Source organism: Hoplias malabaricus, chromosome 7 (assembly GCF_029633855.1).
Source record: "Hoplias malabaricus isolate fHopMal1 chromosome 7, fHopMal1.hap1, whole genome shotgun sequence".
Classification (NCBI taxonomy): domain Eukaryota; kingdom Metazoa; phylum Chordata; class Actinopteri; order Characiformes; family Erythrinidae; genus Hoplias; species Hoplias malabaricus.
In genome coordinates, this window is record NC_089806.1 from 1,420,959 (window position 1) to 1,431,600 (window position 10,642).

A 10,642-nucleotide genomic window follows, 5' to 3' on the forward strand; every position below is an offset into this window, starting at 1 on the left:
CAGCATACATCTCCGAACATATGGCAAACACCACCCTGATTAGCGAGTACCATATCTAAAGCTATACGATTTTGTATGGTCATTAGTGAAGTTGCAGCTAGTTGCTCTGATAACCCAGTTACTGCTGCTCCAGTGATGTTAGCCAGTCTCATTACTTGGTAATTTACGTAATTAATTCTATCAACGTTCTTGTTTGGTGTGATCCAAATGAAAATACTTTCCCATCCGGCTGCTATCTGATCTACCAATTTATGTTCGTCTGGCACTCCGCGAGGAATTCCTATTGCGTCTATATAAGTGGGCGTGTTCTTAGTTAAGTCGAAGTCATAGTCACCTGATCGTCTAAGCCTATTGTGATTCGGAGTGGGTTTGTGCGCGCCATACATAGTGAGTGGGGAAATTAGTCTGACCATAGCACAGAGGCCGTGACTATCCGTGGGTAGTCTGAGCAATAGAGTTAACCCTCCGCAATAATAATACAGTCCTGCTCTAGCCCATGGCCCTATAGAGTTACCGGAGTCATGATTGAATATAGTGTGGCACCATTTAGGATTTATGTTACCTAAGTGTTTTACACTCCGTGTCTCGTCGCCTGCTGTATGGTTAAAGCAAGTGAAGTTACCTGATTCAGGAATCTTGAATGGCCCTGAGCCGGTGTTGTTTGCTATGACTGGAAAAATGTTTACCAATGCAGTACAATTAGCGGGATTGGCCATACGTGTTAAGTTAATCATACACTTAAACCCGATTGGGTCTTCCCTCGGAAATAATGGGGCTGGACCTAAAAACAATGTTGGTCTGGCTGCCGCACATGCTATGCACCCGTCCATGTTAGCTTCTCTGGCTTGCGCATTTATCCATTTGATCCATAAGTTACTCCCTTCAAACCCTGTGCTTAATTTTACGATTTGTTCGGTTGTCCATGTAGAATAATCTGTTCCCAATATAGACCGATCCCCCTGACTGTTGTCTGTCATGTTTTTTGTGTCCTCAACGGTTTCGGCTGTTGGTCTATGTTTAATTCCGACCTTAATCCATCCCACAGGGTCATTACCACTTACATCTACCCCGAGCCCCATGAAAAATGCTGAAGACTTTTTCCCATTAGGGTCGGCTTGCCACTCCAATGCAATAGTTATTAAATTGGAAATTGGACCATTATCCCTCTGTATGTTAAGTTTTTCCCATTTCTCCCGTTCACGAGTCGCCCAACGTGTAGTCGGATTCCAGTTAACATGTGTTGACCTCATCACATCTTCCCACTTGTTACAGGGTCTAGCCTTATAAGCTGCTTGGTCGGTGTTCTGATTACATTTAATATTGTTGTCCCGAGACCAACACAGATACACCGGCTCCCCCTTATACCCCTGCTGATTTTTGCCACAATTAACCACTTCACATAAGTTCACTGTCCATGCGGTTGTCTCACCCCAATAATAGTCTAATTCGATACCTCCCCAGCGTCTGATGCATTTTGATTTAGGCTGAGAGATGGTTGATCGTTTGGTTCTGTTTAGCTGTGATGTCGGGTCTTTAATTGTCGCGTTTGCCGGGCGTACGATCGCTGAAGTATTGACAACTGTTCCCTCTCCCGTTGTTAATTGTTCCTTTGTTCAGACAATGGCCAGTGTTATTATCATTATACCCAAAAGGATAATGGTTATGGTTACCTGGAGCCATATCGGAATATCAGGAGGAAGTACTGGTTGGTAATGGTATCTGTATTTTATCCTGTCCCACCCCCTTTTACCATACCAAGCCATCATTAAACAATCAATGTGTTTCCCCACTAAGTTTCCTTCTACTTAGTAAAATATTATCTAAACCCTTATATGTGTAAGTGTCAAAGTTACAGGGTGCGTTTTTTTTTTTTTTTTTTTTTTTTTTTTTTTTTTTTTTTTTTTTTACAAATTCATTTAGAAAGTTCAACCTGCAAGGAAAGAAGGAGGAGAAAAAAAAAAAATTAAGAGTCCAAGCAACCTGTAAAGAAGAAGAATAGTCCACTAACACAAAGTAATAAAATTATTTTTCACAACACAGGTCAATACATTTAGATAAATGGTAAGCAATTAATGTTAGATTGGTCTGCCTAGGTCACCCCCGGGTTGGCGAGTGACTTAGGTAGAGCGTGATAGCAGATTGTGGTGGTAGCGGGCAATTACACCGCTCCTGTTGGGAGTGGACACCTCTGTCCTACCACTCACCCTCTGGACTAAGAGATTACAATGAGCCCTATATGTATATGTGTTAAATTGTATTCTTCATCCGTTGGTAGGGATCTGCGCTGGGGGCAAGGATAGACTTTCCTTGTCGTGCCCCTGCCTCAGGGGATTATTCTGCCCCTATGTTGTTTGAGGCTGCTTGATCAGCCTCTTCTGAGGTGTTGTTTTCCTTCAGTGAATGTTTGATGTTAGGTGTCGGTGCGGCTCTGCACTGTGTGAGGGGGTACCACTATAAGCCTTTACCCTTCAGCCGGACTGCACAACTGGTTCTCTCTGTCACCTGGTAGGGTCCTGTCCAGCGAGGTTCGTACCACTTCCGCTTGATGACCTTCAGGAGGACCCAGGGTGAGACTGTCACTTCTGAATCCTTCTCCTCCGTTTTTTCACCTTCTCTCCTTTCCTGCACCTGTATAGAGAAATCTTTACAAACAGCTTTTAGTTCTTCATATAGCTGTCGGTACTCTGCTTGAGGTGGTTTCTGTGGGGACGCAAGCGCATTGTTGGGGCCCGGAAATGGCATGCCTCTCACTAATTCAAAAGGAGTAAATCCTATAGTTCTATTTACTGAACTACAGACACTAATTAAAGCAATTGGAAGGGCATCAAGCCAATTCATGCCCGTGGCCAGTTTGATTTTTGCTAATTTGGTTTTCAAAGCTTGATTCATCCTCTCCACCTGACCTTGTGAGGCAGGATGATACACACAACCATAGCTATGGCGCAGCCCCAACGACTGCTCCACCCACTGCAGTGTTTTACTCGTGAAATGACTCCCGTTATCTAAAAAAAAAAAATTTTCTAGGATACCCATGGTTCGGAATCCAACAATTAATCAGAAACTTACAGACTGATTTTTACATCTTCCCTCAGAGTGGGGACTGCCTCCACCCACCCCGAGAATCTATCTACAACGACCAGGAGATATCTATATCTCCTAATGAGGTCAATCATATCTGTGTAATTCATTTAAATCTCATATCCATGAGAATCTGGCAATGGAAACCTTCCTGGAGCTAATTTAAATGCTTTTGCTACGTTCTGAGTGTTACAAATCTGACATTTAGTGATGTAATCAGCCACTAATGCTGACATGTATGGGTGCCACCATTGTTTTAGATTTTCCAGTGTCTGTTGTTTTCCTATATGTGCCACTTCTAATGCTGAAATTACTGCTAGCAGTTCTGCGTTCCCCCTTTTTCTGAAACAGTACACCATTAATCACAGTGTCTGTTTCAGAAACATCCATGTAAAAACGTAGTGAATAGTCAGGTCTGGCTAAGTCAACTGCAGCAGATAAAGTTTGTTTAACATCTATAAACGCCTGTTCAGACTCCACCGTCCAAATGAGCTTACCAGGCAAATTTCTCATCCCTAGAAATTTCACCATGTCCCTAAGAGGTTGTGTACGTTTGACAAAGTCAAGAATGTATTGTCTGCTGTAACCAGTCAGTCCTAAAAATGCTAACATGTCTTTCACAGTCTCTGGTTTTGTGTTTATATTGGGGAATCCAAATTGGTTGTGTAATATTCATACAAAAAGAGACGGGTGTCTGATTAGTGTATCGTACATCAACTGGTCCTGTGGACCACAATGTGTCAGGTAGTGATACTAATAATACCTCCATCTGTAGATAATCACAGTCCTCACAAACATGGTGTCTAGGCAGCAATTGATGGTGCAATGTGACTTGAATGGATGAGTTATCAGTGATGTGATATGTCTGTGTTGATTGTGAAAACATGACACCAGGCAGCTGGGTCCGGACCCAATCCGTGGCCTCATTTGCTCTTTTTACCATAGGGCCCAACTGCTTGGCCTCCTGTCCCGGATGGAGAGCTAGTGAAATGTGTGGTGCCGCCGTGTCAGACAGTTTGTACCAATTACGTTGTTGTGGTGCTAGTGAGACAGGAGAAGCCACCCCTTCAGGACCCACATAAATCCCTGTGGTATCAACCGACCACTGTATGCCCTCTAATTCTGTTTGAAAAGATTCATAATAAGTTAAATCTCCCCCTACATCATAAAACAGGGTGACACCGAATGGGTCGGCGGAGGAACATAGGGTGCCATGGCTGTAATCCAAGACGACCACTGTTGGAACAAGTCAATTAGTGGTGGTGACGGGTCCGTCTGTCCAGTCACTAAACCCCAGTAAATGTCTACTGACTCATCCTGTTGAGGTCTCATCAGATGTGCGGGTAATACTGTGTTGATGGCTGACCATGTGGCTCCCGTGTCTACCAGAAAAGTTATTTTGGAGGCCCCCACGGTTAATGACAGCATGGGTTCTGCCCTGGCCCTGCTGTCCTGGTGCTCCTCTGGGCCCCGTCAATGTCCACCCCACGGCTCCATGCTGTATTGGCCAGCAGGAAGATGTGATAGCTCCGGTTTTGGTGCCGCCTGTGGGTGTGGTGCCTCACATTGTGCTACCCAGTGGTCCAAAGCTCCACATCTTAGGCACGCCCCTGTCCGGCGGCGGACCCTGCCCCTCCACCTACCATTACCGCGCCCCCTGCCCCCTGAGTAGGGCTGATATGGGAAATATGGACTTAGTCCATAATTATATGGTGGGTTTGGTGGTGGCCCTGATTGTGTAGGCATGTATGTGTTTTTGTTCATAAATGTTAGCGGTGATTGCATATGTGGCAGTGCAGTCATAGGCATCATGGTGTCAGACTTTGTTTGCTTTTTATTATCATTTACAGATTTCCTGGCTTCTGCTAGTTGAACAGTTAGTAGGTCTCTTTGTAACTTAAGTATCTCCTTGTCTTTATTATCTAATTTTACCTTATAATTGTTCATATAGAAAAGATCATAGTTAGGTTTGGTAAATGTCTCAGCCTGTTTCTCTATTTCAGCTGCTTCCATGGAAGTAGTTGATCTTTTAATAATATTTCTAAAATCCCCAAGTGCTAAAGTCATGCCACCTGTCAGACTGTCCAGCTTTCTAATCCAAGCAGCCGCTCCACTACATAAAGGCGGAAGCTGATCGACCAAAGTCTGTGCATCAGTCAGTGATAATGGTACATATTTATATGTTCCTGTACTAGTGGCCACTAATGGAAGCATAGTGTCGACGTTAGTGTCAGTTGTATATCTGTCAGGCGGGTGTCGGGGTCTGGTGCTTCGTCTCAAAGTGTCCGTTTTGTCCGAAGTGTGCATGTCGCATTCTAAAGTCTGTTGTTTTAAGTCCAATTGTCTCTTTTCTTCTAATATGAGGTTTTCCATGATACGCAATGTATGGTTCAAATCAGTCATCCGTCTATCACCACATCGTCCGTTTGCACTGTCCTCATCATCTGCTATATGTCCGTCATCATGGTCAGAGTCATCAACAGTTGTGACATGGCGCTCTAAATCTGCTTTAATCCTAATGTTTTGTTTAGTTTTTTGTGGCATTTGGTTCTTAAATGGTGTTGTCAGTGTTTGTTTATGGTGAAGGCGCGGCTTATCCTGTTCTATATAATTTCCCGTGGTATCTATAATGTCAGAACAGTCGGTGTTAATATTTGTGTGTGCAATTAAAATTGACTCTCGTGGCCTCCGCAATTCAAAAAGATTTTCTGTGTATGCGTTTGTGTGTGTGTGTGTGTGCTGCCTGCTCACAGAGCCCAGCCCCCCCTTCTGTGTGTGCGTTTGTGTGTGTGACTCTGTAAACTCACTGTGCCCGAGTCTACACTGAAGACAGGCAGGATGGTGTCAGCTGGTGGGATGTGGCCTAAGTTGTATGGCGCAGGCGGGGCAGTAGGTGAAGCTGCCGTCGGCTGTGACGGACCTGGTGTTTTCAATGTAACAAGCTGTGTTGTCATGCTCAGAAAGACCATTTTAATAGTTTGAAGCTCCGCAAGGTCAGTTTTAGCTATTTTTAAACTTTTCTTTGCTTTAGCTCTTTGGAAAAGGCTAGCCCTACTAACCTCTGCTTCAGCCTGACTTAATATTTGCTCCTTTGCTCTTTTCAACTGATTAATACAGGTTATCAAAGAAGCAGTGTCCCCTGTGTGTGTTTTAACCCACGTTTCAAATCTCTGGAGCACACTTTTGTGCACAATATCCCGCTTTTTCAAATTTATTACTCCCTGTTCCAATCCCTAGTTAATCCCTAGTTTCCCATGGTCTCCCCCACAGAGCGCCCACACAACACTTAGCGCTTTCCGGCTCAGTTTATATAAAAAAGAAAAAAAAAAGTTTTAAAGTCAAGTTTTCAAGCTCAGTCAAGAAAAGCAGGACCACCTCAGCCCTGTGAAGAATTTCACAGGCTGATAAGAAACGTAGTACATGTCTTCAACCACAGTATTGAATTAGAAGCAAGCCAAGCCTAATGTACATTAATCATCAAACCGACCCACGAACCGAAAAAGCTCTTTAGTCAGACGCAAATATCACACCAATATATGAGATAGAATTTGTAATAAACAGAAAAAACCAAAGACTATAGTTTAGATAACTGAACACACTTATCAGTCAACAAGCCACCATCGTGCCTATTATGTAGAGTATCAATTTCCAACCGAACAAAACAAACATCATCTGCACACCGTTAAAAAGGCAGTCAAATTACAAGATATATTATAAAAAGTAAAAACAAAATTTTGAGAACTACTGAAATAGCAAGTTACAAAATATCTTATGATGAACAAAAAATTCAAACCTAGGGAGAAAATAAATTTTTAACACCAACTACCACAGTCAAAAAAAAAAAAAATGCAAACTGAACCGGAAAAATAAGATTCTTTGGACAATAAGCAGTAAACGAAATACAATTTATATTTTATCCACTAGAAGTCTAAATTAACCCCAATAACGAAGAAACCAGATTCAAAATTACAGCAAGTGTTCAATTAACAATTTTCCTTTAATTCCCATGTTTAAACCTTACAGTTTCCCCAATATACCCTATTAATTAATCAGCTTTACACCTTGCTCACCTTTCTCCTATTGTCAACCTCTAAAAACGTCTTTCTGGAGCTCATTGTCTATATTTTCTTAATATATAGTCTCCAAGAAAGCTCATTTATTTTACTTTATATATTTTTACTTTAAAAATGTCTTCCGTTCAGGCTCATTGTCATAAATAAACAAACCCCTCATTTTATTGAGGTTCATATTCTTTAAATAACTGTCCTTGAACGAAGCTCATAATTTATACCATTACAAATATCTTTCTCTATTAATTTCTAAATCACTCATTCTTTATCACCTTCCCCCACTTTTTCTTTAAACACACCCACAAAAAAATCATGGCTTTTTACAGCACATGGAGAAACTAGTTCTCCCCACACCCAAGCAACCACAGAAGAAAAGGGGTTGATCAGTCCCCTACTTTCTCCTTTTTCTCCCAAAAAAAAAAAAAAAAAAATTCTTTCAGCTGACACACACACATACACATACACAGCAAGACACTCCTCCATCGCCCTCTAGCGAGCAAAAACATACACGACAGTCACATAACAGCCTCTAAGAATAACACAGGCATTCAAAACAGAGATAAAACATTAATACACAATCACATTTCATTAAAATATACAACAAATTGTGGCGGGAACAACTTCCGCTCTTTTTAAATTAATAAATACGCGGGAACAACTTCCGCTCGCGGGCACAACATCCGCGAAGAATATACTTCTGAGGAGACGAACTCTCACGGCCTACCCCTAGACCAGGCAATTAACACGAAACCTCGTCAGGCTTCGAGCTGAGGACGCCACCACTCTGTCTCAGATGGGCACAACATCCATCTACACCATTTTAAATACCATGATGGGCAAAACAGCCATCTATTTCATTTTAAATACCATGATGGGCACAACATCCATCTATTTCATTTTAAATACCATGACCAAGCAACCCCAAAAGAATAAACCAATAACAAATTATAAAAACATATTTAAAATAAATTGATTTGCTCAATACCCCACTCCGGACCACCTTCGGGGCTCCACACCACTCCAATTTAAAAAGTCCAATATGCAGAATTTGAATAAAACAGGGTCTGCACACCCACCTTAGTATGTTGCAGCCGCGAGTGGAAAGTAGTCCCAAAGTTGTCCGGTCTGGACCTCCCGCACGTCGGGGTCACCAATTTGAAGATAAAAATGTTCCTTTGGACCACTCTCAAAGTATTTCAAAGTTTACAAAAAGGTCCAAAATACACTCTCCCTCCTCGGGGAAGGCGTGTCCGTCACGAGAGAGTCGCAGACACCAGTCGAGTGAAGTTCAAAGCAAATCAAAGTATTTATTTTACAAAATATTGGATCCAAGAGAATTAACACATTGAGAACAGTGTGATACCCCTCCCAAGTGAAATTATGACCTCCCATCCTCTGACTCCGAAAGTTATAACCATGATGACGTATAGCCTGGTGGTGAGGCGTTTCTGGCTGATTAGCGTATATTAATATGCATAATTTCACGTGTTAGTACAGCTCTTCACGTGCAAGATTCAGGTGCCTGTTGTGACCCTGAAGACATTCATTATCCGGCCAGACTAACAATGGGCCTCTCTTCTCAGCACTTTTTCCCTAGAGACTAAAATTTAGGGAGTTAGAAATACACTTCAAGGCCACAAACAGAAGCTACAGATCAGCGCCTTCATGCCCAACACTATGATGTCAGTGTGTTACAATCCTGGAGTGCACATCCGTTCAAGGTTAGATGTTAAGAATTAAAACTGTGTGTCAATATCAAGTTGTCATGCCATATAGTGAAGTTAGCTTATAATATGTCTTTTAGGATTAATTATCATATGTGTTAGTAGTGCAGAATCAAGTAAAAATATGTGTGAGTAATTCATAATGTAAATACTGGTTAGTCATTCATATACATGCATATAGGGTACAGGATTTCACACAATGAGTATATAATTATAAATGCTAATTTAACTAATCATCATTTAAGGATATTTATCAACAAACACAAAGTAATACAATTGTTTTCTACAACAGTACTTTTCTCATAAACACTGAAGATTAAAAATGTTATTTTGGACCGTTCTCAAAGTAATTAAAATTTAAACATATCCAAAAGGTCCAAAATACACCCCCACACATGTGCTCGTTCCGGGAGCTTTGCAAAAACCAGTCGAGTGAAGTTCAAAGCAAATCAAAGTATTTATTTACAATACTGGATCCAGGAGAACTTAATACATGGAAAACACAGCCTAGTGCCCTTCCACGCAGAGTTCTGACTCATCGCATCTGACTCCATAGTTTTATACCTCAAATGACGTATAGCCTGGTGGTGTGGCGTTTCTGGCTGATTAACATATATTAATATGCATAATAAGACATGTTAGTACTCAGGTTTCTCGCGTGCAAGTTTCACATGCACCGTGACCCCAAAACCTTAATTCTTATGTAGGCTTGACAATCACCTTTTCTTCCCACACTCATCTCCCATCAGTAAGATTCAGACGAGTCACTAATGGCCTTAAGGTCACTGAGATGCCCTACAGTTCAACTCCCTCTTTTGGCTAACACTTTTAATTTATGTGAGCTTGGTATGGCCTAAGTGCAGATTCTGTTTAATGTTAAACGTTTAGGAATTTAAAAAGGTGTATATATCAGTGAGTCAACATATGAGTGCATATAAGATACAAGATTTCACACAATTATAAATGCTTAATTTTAACTAATCATTTAAGGATATTTGTCCACTAACACAAAGTAATAAAATTATTTTTCACAACAATTCTCCCTTTTGACCTGTCCAACTGACAGGTCAATACATTTAGATAAATGGTAAGCAATTAATGTTAGATTGGTCTGCCTAGGTCACCCCCGGGTTGGCGAGTGACTTAGGTAGAGCGTGATGGCAGATTGTGGTGGTAGCGGGCAATTACACCGCTCCTGTTGGGAGTGGACACCTCTGTCCTACCACTCACCCTCTGGACTAAGAGATTACAATGAGCCCTATATGTGTATGTGTTAAAGTGTATTCTTCATCCGTTGGTAGGGATCTGCGCTGGGGGCAAGGATAGACTTTCCTTGTCGTGCCCCTGCCTCAGGGGATTATTCTGCCCCCATGTTGGTTGAGGCGGCTTGATCAGCCTCTTCTGAGGTGTTGTTTTCCTTCAGTGAATGTTTGATGTTAGGTGTCGGTGCGGCTCTGCACTGTGTGAGGTGGTACCACTATAAGCCATTACCCTTCAGCCGGACTGCACAACTGGTTCTCTCTGTCACCTGGTAGGGTCCTGTCCAGCGAGGTTCATACCACTTCCGCTTGATGCCCTTCAGGAGGACCCAGGGTGAGACTGTCACTTCTGGATCCTTCTCCTCCGTTTCTTCTCCTTCTCTCCTTTCCTGCACCTGTATAGAGAAATCTTTACAAACAGCTTTTAGTTCTTCATATAGCTGTCGGTACTCTGCTTGAGTAGTTGGTGGTTTCTGTGGGGACGCAAGCGCATTGTTGGGGCCCGGAAATG